This window comes from Gavia stellata, chromosome 6, assembly GCF_030936135.1.
Source record: "Gavia stellata isolate bGavSte3 chromosome 6, bGavSte3.hap2, whole genome shotgun sequence".
Lineage (NCBI taxonomy): Eukaryota > Metazoa > Chordata > Aves > Gaviiformes > Gaviidae > Gavia > Gavia stellata.
In genome coordinates, this window is record NC_082599.1 from 56,368,284 (window position 1) to 56,374,329 (window position 6,046).

The window sequence follows — 6,046 nt, forward strand, 5'->3', positions numbered from 1 at the left end:
TTGCTTTAGCTTCTGAAAAGAAAGAACAGCCATTGCATAGGAATATGGGGGTAGGAGTGACAGACAAAAAAAGGTTTTGTGTTTTCAAGTAATCACAGCCTACACCATCTTATGCCTTAATATATTCTGAGAATTTTCTTGAGAAGCTAATATTGCATGAGGATAAAATGTAGCCCTCAGCACATTAGTGAAACATTTCTACACTACCTTCTTTCTTGCTAGAAAAAAAAGGGACCTATTCCACATGTGCTAAGATGACTCTCAGAGGACTTGCAGATTTTCCTTGACCAAATGATTAAATCAGTCTCTTTAATAAACTGGAAATGCCTTTGCCAAACATTGTGATAGAGGGTGCTCCTCAATAGAATATGATAGTTTTCAAAAAGCAAAAAAAATAGTTACACTATTCAGAAAAAGACTCTAAAATGTGAAATTTTTATAAAGTTCTGGGAACAGAACTGACAGTTAATTTCAGTTTATACCATGTTTATAAATAACAGGAAAAGACCCTGTTACTAATATTCTACAGATGGGTGATACTCTAAAGCCTTACAGTATACAATGTGATCAGTTTGCAATCACTACATAATTAAAATTGTAACATAGTTCCCATTTTGAGATGTATTTTTCACCTCAGTTGAACTATCCAAACAAAGCTACTGCAGTGCCATAGTTTTCTCAGAGGAACTGATATCTGTATGGGAGTTAGAAATTACTGGAATCTGGGTTTAGGAAGAAATAAAATGAAGTAGCCCAGTTCTATAGAGAGCTTTTTGCCATCTCTGTGCACAAATTGCCTCAAATCAGCTTCCCTTACATTTCATCTGCTGTCACTTAGAGTGCCTGTCACATTGCCACGGAATTTGATTCCCAACCTTCAGGTGGTGCTGAACTCATTCTGATTTGGCTGTGTAATTGCTGCATTACTTGTAAAATTGCTTAGTCACAATTAGTCAGCTGATGCATTGAGTCAGTGGCAAAATACAATATATAGTTTTGCTGAAGGTGTGACCTCATTTATTTCACAAAACAGAAGGATAGTTTGTAGCTCTTTTTTTTTTAGTTTTTTGAAGAACTTTGAAGCTCTTTATTGCTATTTAAAATAAGAGCCAAGCCTGCCTGATGTATCCCGCTGAGCCCCTCAACTCATTGCAGCTTTTGGAGGAGCAAAAAAAAAGGTGGCTTCAGACTTTGAATGTATCGTATGATTACTCTAAAGTCGGGGCCTGAGCTTGTAACATGACCACTGCTGTCTCAGTTTTCTTAAAGAGCTAGCAAGTCTTCTGCTGCTAAAAATTTGGTGAGAAAGTTCACCCTCCCTGTGATCCTGCACACTGAGAAGTGCGCTACACTGAGTGCAAACCAACAGAATCAATAACTACCTGAATAACAATGTACTTATCAGCGTAAGTCAGGGTGACAGATACTGACCACAATAATTCAATGAAAAAAAGTACCTAATGTTACTTGTTTAGATGGTGCTTTATTGTTGGGTCAGATGAACTGCATTTGTTGGTTCCCAAGCAAAACACAATGGCAAAGTATAGGCAGGTAACTGCACAAAAATGTATATAGTAAAGTCCTACGAAATAAATTTGGAATAACTATGAGTAACTATGCTCAGTCTTTTCCAGACTAGTGAGTAATATTCAAGACATGCCACGTGCAATGGTTGGTCTTTGAATGTCAAATTCCCTGTTCTGTTAGCTACATGGCACCTGCAGTTGCTCTTGAAGATAGCACCTTCCACTGACACCAATGATAATTGTGAAAGATGAGCATATCGGTACTTGCAGGTCTGAGAAAGGAACCCAGGAAAGTGGTAAGATCACGTTCAAGGGGAGGCAGGAGAATAAATTCCTGAGCATTTAGCTACATGCCATCACCTCCAGATGTCTGAGCATAACTCAGAGCCGTAAGCAAAGTGGTACTTGCTCTTCCAGCATTAAGAGGCTAGGACTAAGAACAAGAGAGGAGCTAGAAGGGAAAGTCACCACCCAGCTGCCCTGCCAGGGGCAGTGCAGTAACATCTAACACCCCACCTGGCTGCAACAGCAGCTGTAAGGTAAAAATGGGGGGGCAAAAGGGGCTTAAATATTTTGCTGTGCTCAGCAATATGCTGTCCTGGGCAACTGCTTTGTCTCACCTAGCAGGGCCCTCCTCGGAGAGCTCAGGTGGCAGTTTACAGGTGACGATGGCTCTGCAGGGGGCTGTGGCTCCCTGTGGGAGGGAGCCAGCCCCAGCGTATAGCTGGGTCCTGAGAGGCCCAGTGATGCCAACTCACCTTCTTCCGCAGCTGAGGATATAAATTGCCCAGCAGCCTTTGTGCTAGCACAGCCAAACAACCAATTATACGCTGCAGATATGGCATACATGCTGTACTGGAATTGTTCACAATCCACATGCAGTTCAAAAGCCACCATTTAACCACCCTTGTCATAACCTCAACCTTTCAGAAACTGTGCATTGTCACTGAAACAATTGTTTTTCTGATGGTTTCAGGTGCCAAAGAAATCAGTGCACTCCACAAGTTTTATGCCTTCTAGCAGTTCTATTCACTTCAGACAATTGGATCAGCATTGTACAGCTGCTATTCCTGCAGTTTTTCATCATTTGCCTGAGTTTATACAAGGGATAAAACAGAGAGGGCAATTCATCTTTTAGCCAAAGGAAAAGAGCTGGCATTTCTCTCCCGTTGAAGCAACGCAAGTGTGACAAAAAGTCTGTGTGATTTGAATAGCGATGCAATTCACTGGGGAAATTCATAAGTAGAATACAGCTTTTTCCCTGGACCAATTACATTTACAGTAATTATTTGCATATTATGATCATTTATTATACAAACAAAAAAGGCAGCTCTGCATCAAAAACTAACCAATAAGGTAAAAAAATCTTATTGAAGGATATCTGAGTCACAGAGGTATGGGGTCCGGATTTATTGATGATACAAAACTGGTCAGACTTATCACTGATATTACAATTTCAGTAGACACATGATCAGCTACATAACTAAAATGTAGAATTTATTACGTTTTCTTGTCCTTATTGACATTACCTTTTTATGTTCATGTGGAATTTCACTGTAAAAAGCTCACTGTCAACCGATTGAAGACAATTAGGAATATTCCTTCCTTGCTTCTCTGTTGTATATTCTAAAAAGGATAGTGTAGTCCCATATTACACTCTGTTCTGTCGGCATTAACCTTGAGCTTGAATGTCTGTATAGCTCCTTTTGATCTCAGCCATACCATCTTTTTTGCAATGTTAAGAGTTGTTATTGACGTTCCAGAATGAAAACATGGACTACATCTGGGGACAACAAATTTCACTCATTTGAGGAACAAACCAAGGAAAATGACAGACGGAGGGGAACTACGTTAGTGTTAATAACCTGTACCTGCTGCTCTGTTTAGTATGCAACAGTTCAGAGTAGTTTTTCAGACTGCAAGCCTAGCTTCCCTGGGGATGTTCAAAGCAAGCCTAGGGAAAACAGGGGGGAAAAAAAATTGTTCCTTTACTTAACCACTTCCACTTATAATTCAGTACAAGCCAAACTGCTGGCAGTCCATGGAATACTCAGGAAAGGTTTCCTTTTTTTGCCAGGATCTGAAATGGTAATGATTCTGCAAATAGGAAAACTGCCCTGTTGTAACATTTAAATATCAAAGTTCTGTGCTTTGGTAACACAGGGGAAGGAAGAGGCAGAAAACTATCCTCTCCCTTGAAAATGCTTGTGTGAGAAGTAATGGCAAAATGGTTATTAAGATTCCTGTGGTGTTTTGAAGTGAATGTTAGACATTTACCCTTGATATATTAATAAATTTCTAGCTCTTTTCCATATTCTTTCATTTTCTTCTGACATTAAATGAGACATTTTGACCCAAAGTGTTGTGTAATATTATCACATGTTATTAAAGGAGAGAGAAGTGATTTCACAAAAACAGGAAAGTGATTCCTATGTATTACTTACCTTCATCACAAGAGGGTGATAGGGCTTTAGTAGTAAATTGCCTTAATATCCCGAATGAGAGATGTTATAGGAAAACACAGAAATGTATGTTCATTACTGTGCCCTGGTAATAATCATTGATCCTAGAGGTTTATTTTAAACCCTCTTGTTTAATTTGGGGTCATTATAGTCTCCTGTGCTGTGAGCTGCAATATTTAAAACCTCATTAAGCCTATGACCTTGCAGTTACCATGTTAGCTCACTGTTTCATTCTCTGTGGTAGGTCTGGAAGCAAAGGATTTAAGCGCTGGAGGTCACTGTATTATTATTGCAACATCAAGCCGGCAGTACACAACCCCACCACCCCTCACATGAAGGAAAAATGCACAGAGAGCCAAGATCAGGACAGAGACATAGGCTGCATGTGAGCATGAGTATGTCTGTCTTGTTGCTGTTGTAGGCAGTCCTACCAGTGCCCTGTTATTCACCATATTCAAGGAGAACAGCCTAGAATCTGACCAGTCAGTAGAGCCAGATATCTGGAAAAGACTACAGACCTGACGATAGGCAGAATACACATTTTGGGAGGGACTTATGGTTTAAGGCTCTTCAGAAACTTTTTGCAATGCTTGGTGACAATGCATATACCATCTTTATTAAATATTGATGGTTTTCATTCTCCTCACGTTTCAATAGTTTACTCTTTCCCATTACGTTTCAGTTTTATTTACTACAGAGAACAAGTGAACAATGATTTAAGTGTTCTTGAAATTCATCCAAATACCATTTAAGAGCTGTGAATTCTCAAAAGGATTATATTACTCCCAAAATTAGAGCCGATGAAACGTGGTTCTGTTGGTCCATGACAATAAGCATTGTAGGATTGGAGAAGAACTTAGGGTATAAATAGTCCTCTACCCTGGGCCCTTCACAAGTCTTAGCTCAACTCTGCCAGAGACAGCAGTACACAGCAATAGAAATTGCCCTAGTGAGAACGTGGTCATCCTGCCCCACAGAGTAGCCCATATACAGCACAAGTCCTGGCTACAGTAATCAACCACCCTTCAAAAAAGCTTGAAATCTTGAGGGGTCTTTACACATTATGACGAAATCCATTGGCTGCTCCCATCAGTTTGAGTTTGAGGCACTGATGACTGAAAGTCAAGAGTGTGTAATAATGATCTGTATGGGAGCAATGCTTTATCTGAAGCATTATGTACAGTAATAAAGATGTAAAGAAGCAGCCCATCCCACTATGTTGACATATTTTACTTTTGGTGATCACTCATGGCTGATTGCTTAATGACAAACCTTACCGCTAAGATGAAGCTGACAGAAATCCTTTGTAATGATCTCCTGCATCCCTTTGGTAGTCTTAAGCTCTGCATGACTGTGTACTGGCCCCTCTGGAACCTCTCCCCAGTACTCCAGGTGTGCAGGGAGTAACTGCTGAGCCATGCATGTTTATGGCTCAGAGGTACCTTTGGTATTACAGATACCATAAGCCTAAAATTAGCCAGTTTTTAATCTTAGATATGGCAATGCCAAATTTTACACTGGGTCACAAATCAACTATTTCTTTGTTTTTCACATTTTTGGGTAACTTTTCTTTATTCTGCAAAAATGGCAGAACTCTCTAATAGCCTGTGAAATGTTGTTCTCGTGTTTTGATCCTTTGGCATGTGTCATTACAAAGTGTTGCCGTAATATGCAGACACCGCTTTATTTAGAACACACATAGGTGTGGAAAACGTCCACACCCTGAGGCACTACACCTCACCTTCAAGCCCTGCCAGCAGCCCTGTCGAGGCCATCAGCATACAATCAACTTGTCCTCAAGTTGCAACTGCAATTCATAACCCAACAATGCTGCTCTATGTATACAATATGATTCACCAAATTATCCACCCACAATTACTACGAGAAAGGGGTGGGAATAGGAACTTTCTTCATTGTTTCTCATGGTTATAAGGATTTATCTTACACAAACATCTGTGTGGAATGATCAACTTTGGTAAACGTAAGACATTTAAACAGAGATAGTGTGAATTTGGGAAACTCACGGTGACCCTGAGGCATGATCTGCTTACCTTTTCC